Here is a 25,545-nt window from a genome sequence, read left to right as displayed (position 1 = left end):
GTGACTTGATGTTTTGTTCTGAGCAACTGGAAAAATGATGTCTTTCACTGAGATAGGGAAAATTAGGTAAAGCAGGTTTTGATGGGGAAAGACCGAGAGTTGGGTTTTGAACATGCTGAGTTTGAACTGTCTGTTAGACATCCAGATAGAGATGTCATAAAGGTAATTGGATATAGAAGTTGAGATTAAAGGGAAGTCAGGTCTGGAGACTTAAAACTTGTCATAATTGGTGTACAGATGGTATTCAAAACCACGAACCTGGGTAGAGTCACCAAGACAGTGTGGATAGAGAAGAAAACATTAAGGACTGTGCCCTCGGCATTTTTCTGTTTTATGTGTTTATTATGCTTGTTATGTTCCTTATTTTGTTTTGAAAATTATTATATTATACAAAATGAAAGGGAAACTTGACAATTATCTAAATTACTAAAGATAGCCTATCAAATAATTACATTTGCAAAGTATGTTAATTTTTCTCAATTATCTAGTTTGACTTTCTACAAATAACTGCATTAGACATGAGAACAGCTACAATTCTAGCTGCTTTATCTTAGTGTTATTTAATCAATAATATGCTAATATTTTGGACAGTGAAGTTCAAAAATGCTTTCTCTAGGTGGAATAATCCTTATCTGTATTTATTTATCGAATTTAACTAAAATGTTCTGTTGGAATATGGTTATTCTTGCCTCTTTTTCTAATGCTTATGACTTGCCAGTTCTCATTTTGGTGATATAGTAAATGGCTTATAAAAGTTATGCCCAAGCAGAACTACTACTAATCAAGGAGAAAATGACAGGAGGAAATGCTCCCTCCAGACAAAGATATGTAAATACAGTTGTTGTTTTATCTAGTAAAGACAATTAGTGAAGATTAAGAGTTCACTGGACTGCAAATAAGCCCATGTCATAAATGGATTTTATCAATAAGATTTTAATTTTAACGTCAGAACCATTTTCACACTCTTTTATAGTTAATTGGGTAAATGTAGACAACCTCAGGAACTTTATTTTTCATAATGAACTGTATAGTCATGGTAGGCGATCTAGATAGTATAGGCATGTGGTGAGATTTATCAGTAAAGAAACCCCAATTTAATCCAACTTTAAAAATAAGTGTTTATTGACTCATGGAATGAAAAATACAGGGGTAGTCAGGCTTCTGGGTTTGTTTATCAAGAACCAATTGTTTGTTTTTTTTTGTTTGTTTGTTTTCTGCCTTTCTGCTCTGTCATCCAAAGAAAGCTGGCTTTCTTTGCAGGCCTAGAGAGGTTGCCAAATGTAGCTGGGCTATTTTCTTTCTTGAAAATCCCCGAGGTGAAAGAATGCCTTCCTCAATTATTAGGCCAGTGATCTGAGTTTTGTGCCCATCCTTGTGGCCAGTAGAATGCCATATGCTGATAGTCTTATGGCCTAAGTCACTTGATCCCAGTGACAAAGGGGATGGGACGCCCTTGACTCTGTATCTTTGGAGATGTCAGTGGGGTCAATGCCCTTTGAGAGACACAGCTGCCACTCAGCAGGAGTAGGGTGGCATGGTTGCTAGGGAGATGGCCATCACAGATACCCCCTGGGCCCGAATCATCCAAACTCAATTGACACTCCACTCCGATTTATTATTGAGACAGCTTCCTAACCTTTCTCTCTGAGGGCCTTTCTTCATTTGGTAGTGACAGAAAACCAATTACATTTAGTTATGAAAAACTTTTAACTAAAACTCAGGAGACATGGACAAAAGGAAAAACCTTACTTTTTCCTCAGTGACTAGTCAGTGTAAAAGGTAACACCTTGTTGTGTCTTTAGAGAATGTCTTTTCTACCAGAGCAGATATAGAACAACATATACAAATATTAATTTTATACGAGTATTTCTCTATCACTGATGTTGTTTCAACACATTTTTATAATAGAAAGTTATTTCTAACACTTTCAAATTCTATTATATATGTGACTCCAAGAAAGACATTATATTTATATCATTGTGTAATGGGGGATGGTTTCAATTGATCAATGAATTGAATGTATGTGATCACTACAGCTTCTCCCTAAAATCAAACTAAAATGAAAATAAAGGTCTATTTAAAGGCATAAATTCTCAAGGACAAGGAGAACATGAGGATATAACAATAAGATGTTAGAAGTTGGAAAGGCAGTGACAAGTGCCAGACCATGAAAACTGAAAGCTTGTAGTGGAAAAAGCACAGAAACTACCTGGTTTGAATCACAGAAGCTTCTGGAACTGGCCATACAAGGTGTTTTTGAAAGTGAAGGTATAGATAGGGCTGAAAACAGAGTTGTTTGCTAGGCTGTTAAAGAATCAGTTAAGCCCCAGATAAGTATTGTCATGCAATGTAGGTGGACAATTGCCCTCCCTCTCCATTCCTCCACACCATGATATAAAGAGAGATTTCTTTTCTGGAGAGGTGAAGCAGGTCTCTGGACTGGAAGACACTGGCACAGCTAAGGGTAGGGGCAATCTCCTAAAAACAGGATGACCATAATAAAAGTGGAGAATCTCAACTTTATTCCTTCACCAGGCTCCCCAAGTGCCAAAAGCCAGGCAGGAGACTGGAAGTCCCTTCTCTGAGGACTCTGACAAACCCAAGAGCATAGATTTAAAAGTACTGACAGTCAAGGATCCAGTAATGAAACAGCTGAGTGAAATCACCCTCAATGAAGTTCATCACTTATGAAGCCTCACCTCCCTCCCTCCCACAGCTTCTAATCAGCTTCTTAGTTCTCCATTTTAAAATATGAGAAGATTATCATACATTTGAGGGGAACCTCGAACAGGAAAGGCAGACCAAATAACAGACAAAGAAATTTGGAAGAAATAGAAACTGTGTGTAGAGAAGAAAACTGAGGAAAAAACTAGTCTCAGAAATATAAGAAAAGTCCAATCTAGAAAACAAGAACAAGTGTTATAAAAAAAGAACATTCAGAGACTATAAAAGAACCCTTGAAATTAAAAATATGATTTCAGAAATGAAAAAATGAAAGAGAGGGATAAAATAGTGGAAATGCCAACAAAGGACAACTTGAAAAAAAAGAACAACTTGACAAGATAGAAAATAGATTAAATTAAATTACAATAGATTAAATAGATTTGAAAAATTTAGAGAACTAGTCTAGAAATCTCCGTATTTAAATAACAGGAGTTTTAGAGAGAAAATATAGACAAACAGAAGGGACAGAAATTGCCAGAGAAACAATTTACAAAAATTTCCAATTACGAATTGAATGAACCCACCAAGAACATAGCATAATGGATGAAAATAGATCTACATTATGAGAAATCACCATAAAATTTTAGCACACTAGAGATGAAAAGAAAATCATAAAGCTTCCTGGGGAAGGGGAATTGAGACTAAGTTACATATATAAAGTATCCGAATGGCATTTGAGTTAGCAATAAAAACACTGGAAGTTAGAAGAGAATGGAAAAATGTCTTTAAAATTCTGAGGGTAAGTGATTTCCAACCTGGAATTTTATATCCTACCAAACTATCATTCAGAGTAAACATATTTTCTGACATACCAGTTCTCAAAAAAAATCTGACTTCTTTGAACTCTTTTCCCAGAACTAATTAGGGGATGTGGTACACCAAAACAGAGAAATAAATCAAGGGGAATGACATGGTATCTAGGACACATACATACAAAGAAATCTCCTAGGATGCTAGTGAAGAAAAATTGTAGGATATCAGCTGTGCAATAAGACCTACAGAGAACCTGGTTCAGATTGGAACCAATCAAATTAAACTGAATATTTTTGATTTTATCCTCTTTCAAAGATTTACACTTTGAGAGAACAATTTATGAATAAATTTGTGGTAAGCATTTAGAAAACAACATAAATGAAAAAAATAATGATTCTAAGAAAAAAATGTTCAAAAAAAACTAAATATAAGCCTAATATATTACATTCCATATTTAGTTGATTCTATAATGCATCAGTTATAAAATGCACCAATTTCTTAGTGGTACATAAAATATTGGTGCATTTTCTCTGCAATCAAATGGTGACAGCAGTGAAGAAGAAAAACTAAATCCTTAATTTTTATAATGAGAAGGCAATTGTTAATACCTAATCTCAAAAATTCATGATGTACAAGTAAACATGTTATTGAAAATAATGCTAACATATTAAATAACTAAAAGAATTGAGAGAGGTTGCCTTCAGATAACAGTTCTGGGATCAGGGACTTTTTTTTTTTCTAATAAGACCTTGAACTATTTGAAATTTTAGGCTATGCATACACAAATCTAATAAATATAAAATTTAAATTTAAAATAAATCAGTGGCAACACAAAGTAGCTCATATACTTTTCCATTCTTATTAAACTTATTAGAATTTACAAATCTTATTTGACATTTAAAAAAATCTCTGGAATAATTTTCTAACGGGAGACATAATATACTAGATGTGACATGAAGTACACTATAGCTCTATGACTTAAAGAATAATTAGTTACACTAAAAGTGATCTCTTGTGTTGTTTCTTAACATAAATTTTTATATTTTGGTTCAGATATAGTCTTACTCAAAATATGTAGACATGAAAACTTTTTTACTCTAAATATCTTATCAATGAGGGCATTTATAGCCAGAATTATTTCTGCCTCTCTGTATGTTAGTAATCTTGACTGGCTGGGCTGTTAGCCATCCACAGTGTCCTTCTTCACCTAGTTTGCAGATTAGCCTCCGTCCCTTGTAATCCATTACCTCTTTGTGGATTCTCCTTCCTCTGCTCACATCTGAGGTTGGTTAAAAGTTGATGGATCAACTTTCTTAGTCAAGTGCCTCCCATTTCTTGATTAACCTCAACCCTCTTAGTTAGTAACTATCAGAGTAACATGATTTCAGATGAAGAGCACTGGATCAGGCATCAGGAGACTTGATTTTTATCCAGGCTGGGTCATCTGAGTGACTCAGCCTCTAAAGCTTAGTTTTCCTACTTGTTATTTGAAAGATTTAGAATAGGAACTCTATTATATGCCTATTCTAAAGGCTTAGAATAGTCATCTTACAGTTATAATATTATATGATTCTGGGCACATTCATTTATCTAAATGCTTTATTACTAGATTAAATCACAGTATAAACTGTGATTTTTTTTTTGACAAAATATCAGTGTGCATAATAGATTGATAAATGAAAACTTAAAAGAAAGAGCTAGATAGGCTTAAGTTACTGGACAAAGAAAATGTCTGGGTAAAGAGTACACACAATTCTTGAAAGTTAAAAACAATATTAATGTTGCATTTGATACTGGTATTATATGTGTAGATGACATTCTAGGGATAAATGCTTCTCGTTGCTGCACTCTTGTGAGTGAATGGAGCATATAATCTGTATTTCTAAATATTGTTTCTAAACAAATTGACTGCTTTAAATGTTAATCCATTGTGTTTCATTCTGTTACAACTATCACTGGTTGTTTTATGTACCCTGTGATGTCACCAGACAAGGCAGAAGCTGACTTAGCAAAATCAGATAAATAATAAGATAGAAAATATAAGTCATCTATGCTCAGCTAATTAAAGAATCAGAAACTATCCTGAAAATAACATCAGACTACAACATAAAAATGTTCCATGGAACATTCTTCACCATTTAAGAATAATATCCTTAGTATTTAGTGAAAACAGTAGTAAACATTGCCTTTAATAATAAGAATTAGGCCAGGTCCAGAGGCTTAAATGACAAGGCAGGCTAGCTACACTGTGCTCATTTTGTTTGTTAAGTCTAGACGGTATAATCTTTGGGCTACTAGCTTGGAGTTGACCTGCAGTTAGAGGACAATTAGCTTTTCTTTTCTCAGTCCTTCTATCTCTCTTAAATGGCATAACATAAAGGGGAACTAGCTGAACAACACAGATCTATTCCTGTTACTAGGAAAAGTCATGTGGAATATCTGTTCAAGCAGTTGCACATTTTTTATGATTTAAAGCCCTTAAATTATACGTGGGCCTAGTTACTACCACATGATTTTTAACTTTTGATATTTATTAGAAATATCTGAGAGTTTTTTTTTTTTTTCCCCAAATTCCAGTATCTGGACCTCACTCTTTGAAATTTGGCTTAATCTGTTTGCAATCTTTATTTTTTTGAAAACTATACTAAATGTTGGTTCTAATATCAAAGACTGTTAAAAAACTATTATGACATTAAACCCTTTAATAAACATTTCTGACATAACCTATTTATCTTAAAAATGGTCTGAATTTTAGACCATTACTTTATGGCCTTTGGGAGGGAGGACCTCAATGATATACCCTGTTAGCTTCCTGCACCATGGTCTACCTGTTTTATGGTATTTCATTCAAGAAAAATAACTAGTTACAGTCTACTTTAGTCATCTTCATTTAAAAAAAAATTTAGGTGGTTTGACTCAATGGTTTTACTTTATTCTATATTTCTATTTAGGGAGATCCATAAATCTTAGGACATGACATCTGAAAAAAATAAGTAATGAATGACATTTCTATCACTTTTCCATATCTCATTTCCTCTTTTGACTTCCCCACATTAGTAGGATCGATACCCGTAATGTGTGGCTATTTTCCAAAGATAACGTACAATTTCAGAACCTCATTTTTTTTTTTTTTTGGTAGATAAAAGATAAAAAAATCTTTCTTTCTAGATCCCCTCAACTAATTTTCTCCCTGGTTCTTATCTAGTACAGTAGATAAAGCAGTCCAAAGGAAATACAAGTTACAAGCAGATTTCTTCTCCTTCGCCTCCTGTCCAATTTTATTTTCTGTTATTCGTGACAGAAGATAATAGGAGTTTGAGTGATGGGAGTGCAGGCAGGGGAGCAAAGATTGGGAAGTTTTGACATAACCTGTATTGGTGGAAAATTTTCTTAACAAAATCTCCCCAGTGGGTCTTGGTGAATCACATGTTTTTTTGTCATGGATAGAAGGCTACAAGATAAAACTAGTCCCACATGCGGTGAGGGACTGCATTGTGACTTTAAAACATGGCGGGGCTGGCTTGGAACATTCTGCCTTCACGGTGGACTACTCAGCGGCGCCCTCCGTGGTCCTCCCATCGACAACCTGAACGTCTTCTTTATGTTTTCACTTCCGGAACTGCGCACAGCCCCAAACCACCTTCGCAGGCTTTAGAAACCAAAGTCTTTCTTGGGCTAGATTTTATACCGTCTTTTCCTAGATATATTCTTTAATTCACACACACATACACATACTTTACTTTGCAATGAACACGATGAAGGGGAGAGAAAGAAAGGTGAAGGATCCAAGAGAACAGACAGATCCTGTCTTTTATCTCAACTCTCTTTGCTTCTATGGTTCATGGGACTTTGGTTTTGGAGTCTCAGCCCAATTTGAACATTCGAGCTGCCTATTACTGGTGGAAAAGGGGGGGAAAAAAGAGCCGCTTCCCTGTCTCTTTGCCTTAATCTGCTGTTCACGTGGAAGAGTGTGCGGCTGACCCAAACCTCGCTGACATGTCAGCGTGCAGCCGCAGGACGAGGGGTGTTTGATTTATAAATGGAATGTATAATAGGCACGATGCCTTCTGAGCCAAACGTTCATGGAAAATCACATGCCGCTCACATGAGGGACCAAGATCTTTTTTTATTATTTTAATGAATTGAGTTTTGTCAGTGCACCAGGGAGATAAGAAGATACCTGCCAATAACCCTCTGATTGTGTCCTCGGCCAATTGGTGGGCTTGAACACGGCACTCCTCTTGTCAATTGAGTTTGTGTGTTAAGACAAGGTTTAGCTTTGGATTTGAAGCTCTCGCTCAAACAAAGCCACAGACGCTCCGACGGTGGAAACCATCACATAATTCTCCTCTTTGTTTCTTTAAAGAGCACGGGGTTGGTAAAATCCATTTTGGGAAGACTCGGTCTGAAGATAATGATAGTGAAGATGAGAAAAGACAGCAGGTTGTAAGTTCTGGCCTAAGTTTGGAAAAAGAAAAAAAAAGGTTGAAAAGGTAATAAACTATAGCAAGGCCAACAGATCAACCAACATGAGAAAAACCAACAGGTAACAAGGGGCCTCTGGAGCTTCTGAAGAATAGAGATCAGTAGGAAAGCATTTTGAATGAGAAATAAAATGCTCCTTCCTGTCAGGGAGGTAGGGAGGTATATGGTGCTTGAGAAATGGAAAAAAAAAATGCAATTAAAAACCAGATATGAATAAAGATCAGGTGAAAGAGGATGTCACCCTGTGGCCTTTGGAACTGTGTTTCTGCTGCCTCCAAAAACTATTTTTTTTTCTGGGAACAAAGGAACAATGTTGTGGAAAACTGGGTGCCAGATACTTTAGGAAAATGAGACACAGTGAAGCGGATAAAGGAGACAAAGACAATTGCAGTCATAGGCAGTAAACTGAAGGCAGCTGAGGCCTGAGACAAAAGGTGAAAATTTGGAGCCAGCAAGATGACTGAACCAAGGGAAGGAAGGAGGGAAAGATGATTCACAATAACATTTGAAAGACATTGGCCTGAATATTTATTAGCATGTTGCACACTGCTTGGCCTTGGGGAACTGCCTTTGTTCAGTGAGCCATTTCCCAGTTTTAAGGCAATAAACAGGAAAAGAGCTTGAAAGATGGCCACGGATGCTTGGTCCATGGTGCATCTGAGAGTGAATCTGAGATAAGACCTTGGCTCTGAGAGAGTGATGGAATGGAGGCATTGTCACTGAGGAAGATCGTCTCTCTCTGCAATCAGACTCCAAGAGGAAATGCATGATTCAAATGCTAGGGAAAGGATTCCTTGTCATGAGACTGAAATTTCCAGCACATCCTGGTCCAGAATAGTTGCAGTTAGTTATATTTTGTTCGTCCTGGATGCAGACAAGAATAAAGGGGTGAGCGAGGTCAACTGTGGGATAATGGAGTCTGATGACCTCATAAGTAACTTACCTTTGGGGGGCCTCATGTCTATATTTGTATCTATGTCTTTTCATAAAAATAAGCACATTGGAAGCGATTTTAAGAGCAACTTATGGTCTATCCATCTCAGCAGTTTTCCCAGAAAATGGGATGAAAGGACCATTTGTAGAAGAGGATGATTGTCATCCTTTAGGATGCCATGTTGTTCTCAAGGTGTTAGTGATGTACCCCAAGTATAATATCCCTAATACTCCCTTGTTGAACATTATGGCTCTGTCAGCATGGCATTCCTGTCTATCATTTTTAACAATAAAGTGATTTTTTTCCTAAGCCCGTCAAGGACCTCCTTATATAACTAGTTGGTTAGTGTTTGTTTCAGCAATAAAAAATCACTCATAACTATGGAGCTACTGTTTAAGCACGTATTAGTAAAATTCTACCCCAAATGAAAAACGAGAATTTAAGTATAAATGGAAGAAACCCGAAAGTTCGTTTCCTGTGGAGTTGAGACACTGAGCCAAATGGCGCAAGAAAAGACACAGAAGAGTGAGAAGCAGATTTGGAGGACAGCGCTGCCTGAGGTGTGAACGAGCCCCTGCGTTGGCCAACAGTGTTTGTTTGCAGATAGTGGAAAGTGAGCGCCGTCCTCCCTGAGCACACTATGGGGGAGTAATTGCACCCTCATTAGCCTCGGGAATGGAAAAGGAGCTCAGCTGCTGTCCAGCTCAATCCCCAAAGCAGACAGTTTCCACTGTAGAGCCTGGGCCACCCGCTCATGTCAGGCTTAGTAGAAATGTGGCAGTTGAGATGACAGCACTTGGCCAGAGCATCGACTTGTTGTTGGAAAGGAGTCTTGACACATTCAAAGGTTGTCGTTACTTTACGTCTTCTGCAGAGGGGCAGTAGAGCAGTCTGGAGAAGCTGAAGCCCAGTGTCATTTGCTCTCTTGCACACTGATGCGCAGCTGCAGTTACAAAAGTCAACTAAGGTAGGACCATGGTGGTTTCTGGATGGTTGGTTCAGCCAATATACGTAGGTTTTTTAAAAAAGATTTTTTAATTCAATATTCCCAAATTGGTGATATGGGATCCTTAGGTTGCTCTGTCACATGTTAAAATAATTCCACGATTTCCTGAAAAAAAAAAAAAAAAAAAACAGTACAGAAGTATTTATTTTACATGGAATTCCAGGGTCCAAAGGCAGAGAAGTCATGAATACGTATTATGTCTACATAACATTCATAGTTTGAAAATACTTTTAATATGCGTTAACTCATTTAATAATTAGAGGATGATTATTTGCTTTGACTGGGTAAGATGATCGAGGACGAAGTTGACATTTATCTTCAATCATTGCCTAATACAGAGTAGAGCTCACGATATGCATGTGGCAAGTGTTCGTTGAATAATGAAAAATATTTATTTAGTTTTAAAAGAGATTTAAATGTGTCATTAATAATTCATTTAGTTTCTCTGTTTCTCATGTACAAAATAATCATGTTTGGACTAGATTTGTCCACATTGGCTGGATAGCACAACAATTCCAGGGTTTTTTAAATGAACACATTCCCAGCTTCCAGCCCAATCCACATAGTCAGAAGCTCTAGTTGTCCAGCAAAAGCAAGTTTGAGAACGAATGAACTAGAGGAGCTCTGAAGACCTTTCTATCTTTAAGATTCTCTGAAATAAAAGGCTCCTTTAGTATTTTAAGTGTTTATTTATTATTAAGTCTTTAACAAATGGACAGTGCGGGAAGAGGATCAAGACTTTACCTATTGGAAGTAAAGATAATGCATCTTCGAAATGATCATAGAAGGCAAAAAAACAAAAAAAAAAGAAAAAGAGCATGCTTGGCTTACAATACTGTTTGATACACTTTCCAGAAGAAGATATGACTGTTGTAATCCTTTGTATTTATGTAATGTGCTGGCAGTGACTCCATCTCATTATCTTGTGTATTTTTTGCAATATCCCCCCCGCCCCCATTTTGTTTGTCTTCTGAGAACCACGCTGACAGGTCAGCAAGGAGAGAGTCAAGGGAGTAAAAGCATCTGGAGCAAAGAACAACAGGAGGCTGCATGTTTGACCCTTCTGGTCATTATGGGATTTTTGCATTGTTATTCAGCTAGCTAATTGCAAGTTAAAAAGCTATAGTTGTCTGTCTTACCTGCATGAGCTAATTTTATCTAACTGCTTTCTTGCTATGGTTGATAATTAGATGGTGACTTCTGTCCTTAAATAGGCAAATTTGGAGTCACATTAAATTGTTTTCACCACGGGCACAATGCTGGGCCTTCTGGGCAGTTGTGACAGCTGTAGGGCAAGATTCAGGACAGGACCTGATCAAACCACATGGGATGAAAATAACAATTAATGAAGATTTAAAAAAATATATTCAATCTAAAATGGAAATGCTAGGTTTTCCTTTCTTTTTTAATGAGTATAGTGTGGAGCATTTTGAATTTAAGACCACATTAAATAAAATAAAGACTAGAAAGGTGTCATAAACAAAAAGACAGGAAACTTAGTTATATCACTGATGGCAAAGTCAGATGAGAATGTTTCTGAGGGACAGATGGTGATTTGAGGGAATATTCCCAGAGACAATTAGTTGACCTTGTCTTAGACAACTACAGTGTGTGTGTGTGTGTGTGTGTGTGTGTGTGTGTGTGTGTGTGTGTGTGTGTGTGTGTGTGTTCGGGCAGGAGGTGGGTTGAGAAGAGAGGATGATCAGTCTTTCTTAAAACTTTCATAGCTTCAAAGAAGGAAGAAAGGGCTATAAAAATCATTTTAGCTAAATGTACCCAAGAAAAATTCTCAGTCAGGCAGCCCTAAGGCAACTAAAATTAGCTCTTTCCTCTTCATTTTCTGGAGATATGGTTTTAATTGAGAAAGCTTCTGAAAGCCAAAGGCTGTGGTAGGTAGACATGAGCCTCCTGGTGGTGAGAGAGGCAGCCACGAAGCATGAGAGAAATAAAAGGCTTCCTGGAGTCCAGGAAGAACATTTTGGAGAAGAAACTCAGATTCATGAAACAACTTTCGAGTTGTATTTAGCACATACTCACATAGACCCTATGAAAATATAACTAACAAAGTGGGAGAAATTTAGAATAGTATAACATTTTTCAAATTTCCTTCGTATGTGTGTGCATAGATTTAAATTATTTTAATGCTTAAAAAAAAAAATTTACAACCATTGTATCAGGGAGTTAATTTATTTAACAAATGTTGATCCAGAACCTATTCTGTGCCAGGCACTTTTCCAGCCTTTGGGCAGGCTGCGGTGGAAAAGCTCCTTTTTTCTCGTCCAGAATAACATGAGCTGCTTTTCCCAGGTGAGTCCTTAGCTTTGACCACAGAGAACCTCCAGGCAGGTGCTGCCACCACAGCCTACTTCCTGCTCTTTTCCTGGCAGGGTGTAGGCGTTGGGTCTGAATGAACTGAAGGAATACCAACAAATTGTTTCTATAGGTACATTTTTTTTCCAGGCCAGTCTCAGAAAAATTCTTCTTTTCAAATGTAAATTATTAGCTTGTTTATCTTCAGGAAATAGAAATAGTCATAATCCTTCTCCTTTGACATCACTGTGAATTACTAACGTGGTTCCATCCCTGGGCATTAATGCTTTAATTTCCCTCACAGGGAGCTGTCACTTTGGGAAGCATATTTCTCTTCCCGTAACTCCAGAGGCAGACAGAGATCAGTCGAAATACAAAGTCACATGGGACACAGGTTGAAGGAACTCTGAACAGTTTATTCTCTCCTCCCATCTCTACGCACACACACACACGCACACGCACACACACACACACACAATTTTTTCCTTGAAATTGACAAGACGCTTTAGTGTATGTGGTAAAGATTTTGATTTCTAGGGTTAAGTTTTATAGATCTGGGAAGCCTAAAATGTGGCAAATGTTAAGACATTGAGTCTATGTCTGCAATATTTCTCCAAGTGTTTAGACTACTTGCATCAAAGTCACCTGGAAGAGTTGATTTTAGACTCAGTTTCTAATTAAAATTATTTAAAAGTCTATATAAAAGAGTGTTACAGGTCTAAAATAAGATTTCTGAAGGTGTGGTTTTATAATTAAACCGCAGAATTCCCATTCCGAGTAAGCCAGCTGACACTGGCGTTGAGACGCAGCAAGGTTACCTCTGGGACGATGCAGCGCATCCCTCCACTCCCAGGAAGCCGCCAGTCAGCATCCAGGGCAGTGTCCTCCCAGGTTCCCTCCCCGCACCGCATTCTTTTCTCTTTCCCCCACTCTCCTTGTCCTCTCTTAGGAGTCTCTTGTTCAAATGATCTGCATTCTGACGAGCAGATTCTTTCTTTTCTACACCTTTGTATGTTTTCTCACTTCCCCCTCATCTCTCGGACATTTACCAGTTCTTAAAGGAGGAGCTTTAGAGGATATTTCTAAAAACAATGGAGAAGAGGCCTGACTATGATATTGTCTTCTTTTCCATGATCTTCTCTCTCTCCCACCTCCCCGAATAGAGGAACACAAATAACGAAACAGGCTCAAATGTCACCTTAGAATAGTCTACCTAGGGAGTTCCCACATCATAATATTTAGCAATGATGATGTTGATAATGATGATGATGGTGACAGTGGTAAATGTTTATTACTCTGTCGTGCCAAGCTAATGCCAAAAGAGCATCCCTTTAAATATCATAAATTGAATTCGATTCTTTAGCACTGGTACTATGCTGTCCAAAATGGCAGCAGTAAGTCAGTGATGGCTTCTCTCCAAATGTACAGAATATTATTTTATTGGAGATGGAAGGGAGAAAGTGATACAATAAATGTAAGACAATGCAGTCTTTGCTGATTTTAAGCTTATAATACAACTGGTATATACATGTACTGTATATTTAATACATACTCTATATACCAAATACTATATATGTTAATATATTCACCATTACATTTTTGGACAGCTTGATAGAAAGCTGAACTAGAAATGCACTGAAGAACATTTATGAATGAATGAGTATAAATGCAATCTCTGTAAATAACAATGGTCTGGAGGAAAAAACAAAGGGATAATTTACACCATTTAGATTCAAGGGATTAGCTGAATTGGATAAATTAGCCTATTAATATTGTAGCATCATAAAACAGAACACTCAAGAAATATTTCATGACTGACTAACTGAAAAGTTTGTTTTTGTTTTCCTCATTAAAGTGTGTGAATAAACAAAGCTAAAAATACATGGCTCTCTATGTGGAAAAGCCGTTAGCACTAAAAATTAATCAGCTTCAAATTTCCACAAGTTATCAGCTACTCTTTATGGACTCGAGGGATTGTTGACATTAACCAGGATTTCCAGGAAATCAAGATTTGATTCAAATTGAGAGATGTAAGATTTTATGAACCCAAAGATTTAAAAGGCATTAAAATAGATATTGACTAATCCCTTTGGGAAATCAGTCTAGGATTAGATTATGTTTCTATGATAAATCAGAACTCAAGAAAATGAATAAAACACCATGAACATATTAACATCTGTGTTTTGTCTGGAAAATATAAAGAACAATGCATTTATTTTGATATTTTACTTGTAATTCTTGTTTACAAAATATACTCCATTATATTTAAATATAGTATCATAAGATAATGCTTTGCACACATTGGATATTCTGTTGTTTTTTCAGATGTAATGTTTACATCTGAAAATATTTAATCATAGAATGACAGAGTTGCAGGAATCTCTATGAAATTTGTAGAGAAACCCCTTCCCTTCTCAAAAGGGGAAAATGAGGCTCGGTGGGACAGGATCTACTCTAGGGCACACCCATGGTTCTCAGCGGAGACGGTCTAAGTACAAGGTCTGTAATTTCTATCTTCTTCACAATCACCACCTTTGACAGATGGTTCTTTAAAAAGGAGAAGCAACAAGCTACCAGCTGAGCTGCCTCTTGGAAATTTGGATTATTTAAAGACACTTTGTTGCTAAAAAGTGATAGAAGAGAAAGAATTCACTCCTTGCCATAGAGCCAACTGCTCACTGATGCCCTTGTAGAGTTTAGGGGAGAGAAAATAAGACATCGAAGGGTCTGTGTGGCTACCAACTGACCCCCAAATAATGGTCATGATCACTAAACTGACTGTTTACTGTGTGCTAAGAGCTATGTGTTAAACATTTTAAATGATTTTATTTCACTCACTTTTGAGAAATATTACCCCATTAAATCCTCTCAATAACCTTATATATTATTATAACAATATGTTGTGGATAAGGAAACAGATTCAGACATGGTAAATGTAACTTGCCTATGCTTCCATCGCTGATAACCCAGACTTTGAAAGCAGGTGGTCTGACTCTGAATCCTTAACCATGGAGGAGGGAAGTTGCTCTTTGGCATCAAGGAGCAGTCCCAGGTAGCAGTGCTCATGAGGACAGCTCATATAGACATCTCTAGGACTCAATAAAAATCTGCCTTAAAACTATATTCGAGAACCAACCCACCATTTCTCTTCAACCTTGAAGTGAAGAATTCCCACCCCGTAAAATGCAACCAAAACTCTTGTGTTTTGTTGTTGTTGTTTGGCTTGGTTTTTGGTGATGCTTATTGACAAGGTTTCCTTTGTTTGGTAACTGTGTTTGTACTGGGCCGCTTGAAATCTGAAGCTGGAGTGTCTTTGTTCTGCGGAAGGTGGTGTAATGTAAACTCTGGTCTCAGAACTGCTTTCCACACTCTTAAAAATCATCAAGGACTCCAGAGAGCATTTGTTTATGTGCATTATTTCTGTGATGAATGTTAGAGATTAAAACTGATAAACTTTTTGAATATAAGAATAACAAACCCACATACTGTTAGCCTTAGTGCTGCCATCAACAAACATTGTGCACGTTCTAGAAAACTTGACTGTATACTCATGAGAGAATGAGAGTTAAAAAGGCCTTAGTGTTATGAAAATAGCTTTGGCCTCAGAGATGCCTGCTGTTATAACAGGAACTGCTACAGTTATGGTATAATTCTGGCTCTGTCACTTACTGACTGACCAAGTTGTTTAGTCTTACTATCTTGTAGGTTTAGTGTTAGTATTCAATGAAATAACATATAGCAATACCATTGCATAGTTCCAAATAAGCACTCAATACTGGTAGCTGTTATAATGTGGATTTTGCATCTGAGGAGTCCTAGCTCACTAGCATAATTATGTAACAGAGCAGGAATTATCTGTATCCAGAGGGTACACCATCAGTCCTAATGGGATCCTATCCAGCCCCGCAATTTCCTCCATCCCCACAATTTCCACCCATTTCTAAATAAAGTAACATTGTTTCACTAAAAACGCCAATTTTCTAAAATGAGTTGAGTGAGAATGACAGAGGGAGAAGATAACATAATAGTTATTTAATACTTTTATAATTTCTGAGCATTTTAATTGAGGAAGACTGGCATATTTTATTGACCACTCAATTTTCATTAAAAATAAAATCTTTTCACAGAATGATCTATTCTATACAAATGGGGTTTTTTTTACAAACGAAGAATTTGGCTTAAGAACTTTTACAATAAATACGACAAAAGTTAGTATCTCTGATCTCCAGAACAGATTTTCCAATGAAATAGAGAGTCGGGAATTTGCTAGATCTGATTTAGTTCAATAATTTATGAATAGCAATTGTTTGTTGTACAGGGTATTTTGTGAGAAAAATGCCTTGAAAACATATAGGAAAAGAAATATAGGTGTAAAATTCATTTTGGCTATATGTATAATTAAGTGTAATGCAATATTGTTTGAAATTGAAATCCTTATGAATTCCTTTTTCCTATTCTTGCTATTAATAAGGCATCTGCTTCATTATTTAGTCACCAAAGAGGGGTGTGCGTGTGTGTGTGTTAGGACTGACGTTAGGATTGAAATATCAACAGAAACTGAATTGGAGGAAGAGACAAGGGTCACGAAAGCATCTAGATTTTTCCTTTTTGAGAAAGTGAAAAAAAAAAAAGAGGGAGAAAAGATATCTGAAACTTCTCTACAGCAGTGTCTGTGGTGTGCAACTAAACTTTTGTTCTACAGAATCTCTCCATGGAAACAGGGTTAGCACCAGGGCCTGATGCTCTGCGAGGCTTAGGAACACCTGCCAGGTGAGCGTGGGAGGTCTACCTGTGTTCAGAAGGCTTCAGTATTGAACAGATCTTACTTGATTCTACTGATTTAAACATCCCTGCTCCAATTCACATGGATGAACCTTGAGGATGTTAAGCTAAGTGAAATAAGCCAGTCACAGATGGATAAATATTACATAATTCCACTTGTGTGAAGTACCTAAAATGGTCAAATTCATAGAATCAAAGAGAGGAGTGATGATTGCAGGGGCTGGAGTGAGGGGAAATTGGAGAGTTGCCAATCAGAGGACATGAAATTTCAGGTAAGCAAGATGAGTAAGTTTTAGAAATCTGCTGTGAAAGATTGCACCTATAGTTAACAATAGGGCATTTTGCACTTAAACATTTGTTAGGAGGGTAAGGTGTTCTTATATAATATAATAAAATAATTTTTTTTAAAAACTGCTTCTTTTTGTGAACATTCCAAATAAGTGTACTATCTACTGAAAATAAAAGGCACTCAGCCCCCTCAGGCCAGAGGGACGCAGCTGCAGGGATTTGGGATTAAGTACCAGTGACTCAGGAAGATCACGACTAGTTTCCCTGTTACGTGTCTTCAGAGTTAAGTTGTGTTTCGAGGAGCGATTTTTGTAAAAACCCCAACTAGTTGTGAGTTATTGAAGTAGAATCTGCTTGTGAGATCTGAAAGGACATCTTGTGAGTCTTAAAAGCAAATGGCGATGTTTGCTATTATCCTACTTGTTTTTGGAGAAATCTGCAAGAGCAGGAAAAACCAGACTCTAGGCCAACAATAGAGAAGCGTCAGTCATGAACTACTTCAGGCGAGAAGCCTAAAATGACCCGACCAGGTGCTCCAGATGTTTCCTCTCGCCTTGCCCCATCTCTTCAGTTTTATCTGTCTTGCACTCTTGCCAATTTCTTCTACCTAACTCCCCCCACCCCCAACCCATGCTCTCTGCAGTGTCTTTAAATAAGCCAGAGGCTAAGGATTGAGAAATGACGTGTTGACAGAAGTGGTCACTATACTCCAAGCAGTATCTACTTAGCCACAAGTGTAAAAACACATCCTTATCTGTTCTCACCTCACTGAATGATACTTCCATGCTATCTCCTGAAGGTGTTTGTGTGCCCATGCCAATGGTCTTTCTGAAGCCATGGAGAGAAAAAAAGACTTTTCCCCAGAGGACAGAAAATTATTTATGTTGGAGCCAAGCAGACATTTCACAGGCTCCAGTGTCGCTTTAGCCAGTGATGAGCGGATGTTAGCTTCTTCTGATACACAAGGAAGAGTTCACTATCCTGATGTCATCTCCGATTGTTATTTTTGTTGTACTTCTAAATAATAGGATTTCTGGCATAAAGACTTATCTCAGGATTCAGCACAGTCATGTTCTGAGAGCCAGGGCCCCGACGATGATGGATTTATGCAGGTTGTGATTCTCTGACTAATTTGCTTTGAACCAAGTGAACACTTGGGAAAACCAAAATGTTATTCCCAAGATTTTACATCCTAACTGGAAATACAACAGGAAATATAGAGCAAAAAAGAAAACCAATTTGTTTTTCCACTTCTGAATGTCAAAATGGGCTTTTTATTTGTCATTTGAATTGAAAAAATAGATAACTCAGTTGTACTTCTTCCTTCTTTACACAAATATTGAAAGACCTTGCAGTACTCGCTTTTGCTAATGTAAGTGATTTTGAACATTCTCCCCATGGCTGGAAAGAATGATTATTTTCGTGGCTTCTCCCTCCGCGCTGCGTGAACCTGTAGGCTGGTGCTTTCACTGCCAACATCAGGGAAGGGAGAGATTTCTCAAGCTTTCCTGCACATTTTTATTAAGGAGCTCAGCACTGAGCCTGTGTCCTCCAAGGTCGATCGCCTAGAATACCAGTCCCGGGGTTGGGGGTCGGGGGTGTCCTTCCATGGAGCCCTTTCTCCCACATGGCAATGACCCCCAAGGAGGAATCATGATCCTGACTTTACAGACAAGGACACTATGGCAGAGGGGTGGCTCAGTCACCTGTCTCAATGCACAGAACCAATTTATGTGGAAACGGGAATGGGAACCCACATCCGACCAACTGCAGAATCAAAATTGCTTCTCATACTTCATTATAGCCCGAGTGAGAGGCGGATAGAGAGTTCTGAGGACTGGCAGTTAACACTGGTCTGTTGAAGGCTTTGGATGAGTTTCTGCAAGAAAATGATCTTTTTCTAATTCCTCAGTCCACAGTTCCTCAGGTAGATTTCACTGCAGGGAGCTTGTGAGCTTGCCCTCCACCTGCTCTTTCGGCGAGGTCCTTCGGGTGAAGGAGGGAGCAGCTCATGAGTGCCTCCCTGGGGGGTGGGGAATGGCAGGAAGGGGCTGCCAGGCTGCTGCTGCGGAGGACCCTGCCACTGGAGCTGGCTGCTAGCTCACACACTGCCCCCTTCGTCCTTTGCTGGGCTTCTCTGTCTTCATTTAAGCCAGTTTTCTTCTATATCTGTGTGTTGGTGAAAAGGAAGAAGAAGATGTGATAAAATCTGGGTCACACACCCTGGTCAGCATGTGTGAAGCACTCAGAGGAAGTTAATGTGATTTTAAAGAACTCCATGGCATCCATACTTGGAAACTATCCTTTAGTTTTTCTACTCCCTTAAATAATATAACTGTTGCATGAACAAGTCACACAAACTCTCCAGGCCTCACAGTCACCTACACTATGAAATGAAGAGGACGAATAACATAATTAAGGTTTTCAAAATAAGAGTCAAAACTCACATTGCGTGAATATATACACATATATACATATATATAGCCACACACATATATACGTAAATTCATTCACACTATTTGGAACACATACACACACACACACACACACATATATATATATTACACGTATATATGTATACGTGTAATATATATATGTTTTCTTTAAGTCAAGAGTGTAGAAGCAACTTGAAGGTGCACACCACAGGTTCTTCAAGGGCAGAGACCACCTCTTTAATTTCTTCTGATTCTCCCTAATGCGTAGTGCTTAGCACTGAGCAGGTGTTCAGTAAGCCTTGTTGGCTGTCAAGTCAAGTGCTAAGATGCAGAGGCTTTATTTGTCCACACGAATCTGAGCTGGGGGCCATCCCTGCCAAAATAGCCAGTGAATTAAAGATTCCACAATTAGACATACGGTGCTGCACCAAGACCTCTGTGTCCCTGCTAGTCAGTGTGTCCCCACAATGACGTAGTGACAGTTGCGTCTCTATGCGGCCCATGTTCAGCTGATGGGAATGTTAACGTTACTTTGTTTTTATTCTTGACAGAGGGGAAAACTCATCAATCAAACCCATCGAAGAAGAGCTGTTATTTTATAACTCAAGAAAGGGATTATTTCCCACTTAAACGTCAGGTAATGGGTGTGTAAATTAGAAAACTAAAAAAAGACCTTTAGTGTAAGTAATCTGAAAGGGAACTACGTACACACTTTAATCCCATTTACTGAGTACTTGTTACGTGTCAGAAGTTCTGTGTATGATATGTTATTATCCTACTTTACCTTCACAAAACCCCCATGGCAATGCTAGTACATTACTGGCCCATTTTAGAGATGAAAAAGTAGGTTCAGAGAGCTAAAATAGCTTGCCCAAGGTCACAGAAGTGGTAACTGGTGAGCAAGGTGGTCTCTCTGACCCCCTTAATTGCTGTCCTCTCCTCCCCCTCACCTCTTCTTCCCTCTCCCACTCTTCTCCCCTGTTTTATACTTAAGGAGGGAGCAGTCGTTGGTGTGTTTTGGCATTTTCCCTTCTGCCTTCTTCCTGTCTATAGTTTGCGCTGAACAGATAAGTGAGTAGTTTTCTGAAGAAAAAAAAAAAAGTTACGATTATTCTGTTTGTAGGCATTTGTATGTAGGGCTCTAGGAGCTATACATATTTTGTAATTTCGTCAAGTGTTTTCCTCTTCCATCTCTGTTACTTTAGCCAAAGAAAGAAAAAGAGCCAGGATTGAGAATGATGGCAATTTCAAAGACATCTCCATGTCTACAGGTGAGAGTTACTGTTCTACTCGATCCTCATAACAAACTCCAGGAGGCGGACAGGGCAGTGTGGCTAACCCTCCATTTACACACAAGCTAGGGAAGCCCTGTGTTCTAAAGAATGTGCTCAAGATGACTCAGATGGTGAAAACGAACAAACAAACAAACAAACAAACAAACAAAACCACACTCAAACCAATACCTTGACTCTAAGTTTGGGATTCTTGGAAATACAGAGGATGTGGTTTCAATGCTCCATTCCCAGGGCTTTCTAGGGGATTTGGGGCCAATGGCAGCCTGACTTCATCTCACTTCCCCACCATTCCCAACTCTAAATCTGATCGTCAGTCCTGACCTAAGCAGTTGTGGGGCTGGGAGGTGGCTCAGAGCAATTAAGGCCTTAGGCTCCATGGGAATTCTGATAACTTGGGAGAGGACCCAAAGAGCAGAAAAGGAAAGATAATATCAGCCAAATAGGGGAAGATCAAACAGAACAATACAAATAAAGAAAAGAAGCCTGGGAGATATTTTCCCACTTTAATTAAGAAAATAAGACAAAGGAAGTCAAGGATGACTCAAAAAAAACCTTCCTAATAAAAACTGATTTGTGAACTAAGATAGTGCGCAGTTTGAAAGAGAGGATGGACACTGTCGAGATTCAAATGAATAATTTGGAAGACCAAGAGGAAGAAAATATCTTAAAGCAAACAAGAAAACAAAGCTAACCAGCCAACTAAAACAAATGAACAAACAAGCAAACAAAAACACTAAGGGAAAAAAATCGTGAGGGAAAAGAGACTAGCAGAATTGATCCTGGATGGTTAACATGTGCTCAAGGGGAATATGAGAAGGAGAAAATGGAAGAGATGGAGGAGAATCAATAATAAAACAATAGGAGAAAATGCCTGAACCTTTTAAAAATTAGTACATACTCTGATTTTCTTGATCTCTAGAAGATTTAGGTTCTTCCCTTAGTCCCCAGTATTCTGAAATTTTACCAGGATGTGCCTTGTTTGGGTTTATTTTTCTGCCATGGCCCTAAGTACCCTATGGGCTCTCCATATGGAAAACTCATGTCCTTCAAATTTTCTAAATTGTTTTTATGATGATTTCCTCTGGGAGAGAATGTTTCTCAGAACAGTGGACCCGAGTCTTTTAGTTCCCATAGGGCAAAAAAAAAAAAAAAAAAAAAAAATTTTTTTTTTTGTTTCAAGTTGTCTTTGCATCACTAGCACCTTAGCGATAGCGTGAGGCATTTGCTAAGATGGCAGTCATCAACTGTAAGTAAACTAAACACAACTGAGGTAAGCTGTTTGCAAAGTTTAAGTCTTAGAATTTGAATTTATGACCATACTTCTCACGTTTCTCAGTAAAGGCACAAGACAATCAGAGTACTGAGTGGCTCTCCTGGTGACCTTTCATTCCTTCAGAGGATTCCGTCGAGCCAGATTTCAGAATGACTACCTGTTCATACGACTGCTCCCCAACCTTCCATAGCTTTCCCTCCAAGTGCTTCTCAGCCCTCTCATTATCTCTTCCCACAACTATGTTGGGTTTTCCATGCTGGGAGTCGGGGAGAGTGAGGGCCATGCAAGGAGGTGGAACACGAGTCTAGCAGTTTCCTGCTGAGATGATGGAAGCTTTTCCTGCCTGACCTGCCCTCAGAGAGAACTGCCTGCTAAGGCATATGCTCATGGCTGGGAGAGACTGGAGCGGAGGGTAAGGCCGGAAAAGATGAGCAGACCTGTTGGGGAAAGTCCAAAGGAGTGAAGGTTGAGCGCAGGAATTGCTGAATTTAAATCCTTTCAGATGCTTTTGTGAGGGTAGTTTATCTTTTACTTCAAGATTTAAGTTTGAAAAGTTTGTGATAATAGAGAAAGAGGAATATTCAAATATCTTCTTTAAAAAAAAAAGTGAGCAGAAATATCATTCTCACCCCCAAAACTCTGCACTTAATTTTAGAATTAGTAATAAGTAAGACATCTGGATGGAACTGAACAGAAGTGTTTCTGAAGAATTTTGGGAATTGGGCATAATTTTCTGCAAATGAACAGCAGGTTCTGTTTTGAAAGGTATTTTTTAATGTCCAAAGAGACAGCCAAGGACTTGTCTCCCATTCTCTTCTCTTTGGGTGACTTTCACTGAAAACAAACTTTTTTTTCTTAAAGACTTTATTTCTTTAGAGTAATTTTAGATTTAGAGCAAAATTAAATGGAAGGTACAGAGATTTCTCATAACCCCCTGCCCCAACACAGGCACAGCCAACCCCTTGTCAACGTCACCCAGCAGAATGGCACATTTATTACGATTGCCGAACCTACAGTGACACATCACTATCCCCAAATTTCATAGCTTACTAAGGGTTCACTCTCAGTGTTGTATATTCTATGGGTTTGGACAAATGTATAATGATATGTATCTACCATTATAATATACAGAATAGTTTCATTGCCCTAAGAATCTTCTGTGCTCCGACTCTTTATCTTCCCTCCCCCCACAACCCTGAGAACCACTGATCTTTTAATGTCTCTATAGTTTTGCCTTTTTCAGAATGTCTTATAGTTGGAATCATATAGTATATAGCCTTTTCAGATCGGCTTTTTTCTCTTAGTCATATGCATTTAAGGTTCCTCCCTATCTTTTCATGGCTTGATAGCCCATTTCTTTTTAGTGCTAAATAGTATTTCATTGTCTGAATGTACCACAATTAATCTGCTTGAAGGACATCTTGGTTGCCTCCAAGATTTGGCAATTACGAATAAGGTTTCTATGAATATCCATGTGCAGGTTTTTGTGTAAGGACATAATTTTCTCTTCCTTTGGGTAAATACCAAGGAATGCAATTGCTGGATTATATAATAGGAGTAGTTTAGTTTTATAGAAAACTATCAAGCTAACCTCCAAAGCAGCTGTACCATTTTGCATTCCCACCAGCGAGGAATGAGAATTCCTGTTGCTCTACACGCTCACCAGCATTTGGTGTTGTCAGTGTCCTGGACTTTGGCCACACTGATAGGTGTGTAGTGATAACTCATTGTTTTTTGTAATTTGCATATCTCTGATGACATATAATATAGAGTGTTTTTTCCATATTTATTTGCCATTGATATATCTTCATTGGGGAAGGTATACACCAAATCGACGTATATGTTTTAATTGGGTTATTTATTTTCTTATTGTTGTGTTTCAAGCAAGCACAAACTTCTACCCAGTGTCTTTTGGGGGCAACTTCTTATATGAGGTGATATGAACTTAGATTACTTAGATTCAGACCCTGAACAAGAGGGGGCAGATTTAAAACAAAACCAATTTTTTTGTGAGATTCAGTTAAGTTTAAACTAAAAGTAGAAAGGATACTCCATAAGGAGCAGCAGCTGATGGGATTAAATTAGTCCTGAAGAGTAACGAAAAATGGGAAACTCAGATTCAACTTTTTCCTGTCTGTCTCCTGCTTTCACAGAAGCCATCCCAGAATCATGAGTCTCAATGGCCTTTTTAGTTTTGCTCAGCTCCCTCCCACAAACATTAATAACACGGCCAGCCTTGCTGTCGCTGTGTCTTCCATTCATTGCCTTGCTTGAGGAATGCCTTGCTGTGTGGAGGAAACATGGAGCGGAGTTCTAGAAGGTTTTCTGTAGTTCGAGGGAGTTACATAGATTTTTTTTCAAGTCCACTTGTTTTGTTTCCAACATCTACAGATGGATTTGGAGGCATCCACTGGATTGTTCCCCGGGAGAGGAGTGAAAAAGACAGATGGCAGTGATTCTGATGAAAACCTTGTGAAATGCGCGGATGGAGGGTCAACACCACGAACCGATGTAAGTTGACAGTCACGAGTGTGAACAACTTCTGTATGGACTGAGCTTTGGGCGTGGGAAGCTTCTCAGGGAGATATGTTGAAATTGCATCCCTATCTCCCCACCCCCCGCCCCTCATGTATGTCTCTTCCCTTGGCTGCTGCTTGGGGTCTTCAAGCACTGTTCCAGAAGGGCCCATGGAAGCTTGGCTCTCGTACATGAGTGTAGCCACGCGAGTTTTGATTTATTTATAGGCAGTCCCCTCTTTAGGTAACCGGTTAGTTTACACCAAGAATGTGGACTTTTCTCCTTAGAGTCCTGTGGTCACCATGTCTGCTTCACAAACGGTGCAGTAAAACTCTGACTTGTGAGGTGTGTTATTACATCTGCGTTACCCCTCTGGAGTACTGTGTATAGGGACCAATCTCATGCTATTTCATCACTCAAGAAAGCCAATATGATACTGGTTAATTTTCTGAACTTAAGAATCATTAGTACATTTTTATCACTTTATGTGTTTAATTGTAGACAAAATATATATATATCACTGCCGAGAATCATGGTACCTGGAAAACCAGGCTGCCCAGAATCCTGTGAACTGCCTGTTCATGTCACTTGCCCATCTTATTGGTTTTAGAAGAGTTATTCGTATATAAATTTTATTGATTTATAAGCATTCTTAGCATATTTGTATTTAAGAACAGTAGTCCTTTGTCATATTTTGCAGTTTTTTACTTTTTCTTTTGATTTTTAAAGTTTTTTTTCCAGTT

General features: G+C 38.3%; 1 long non-coding RNA gene across 7 annotated transcripts in view; it reads left to right on the top strand.

Annotated features, from left to right (window-relative positions):
• LOC120617540 (uncharacterized) overlaps positions 1–25,545 on the top strand; it is a 125,636-nt gene that overhangs the window by 16,208 nt on the left and 83,883 nt on the right. For all 7 annotated transcript variants that reach the window (XR_005656946.1, XR_005656945.1, XR_005656941.1 and 4 more), the window contains exons 4-6: positions 20,269–20,354; positions 20,923–20,988; positions 24,677–24,796. This is a non-coding gene — a long non-coding RNA (uncharacterized LOC120617540). The remainder of the gene's footprint in view (positions 1–20,268; positions 20,355–20,922; positions 20,989–24,676; positions 24,797–25,545) is intronic.

This window comes from Pteropus medius, unplaced genomic scaffold (assembly GCF_902729225.1).
Source record: "Pteropus medius unplaced genomic scaffold, Ma_sr-lr_union100, whole genome shotgun sequence".
Taxonomy (NCBI): Eukaryota; Metazoa; Chordata; class Mammalia; order Chiroptera; family Pteropodidae; genus Pteropus; species Pteropus medius.
This window is presented reverse-complemented; position numbering and strand designations above follow the sequence as displayed.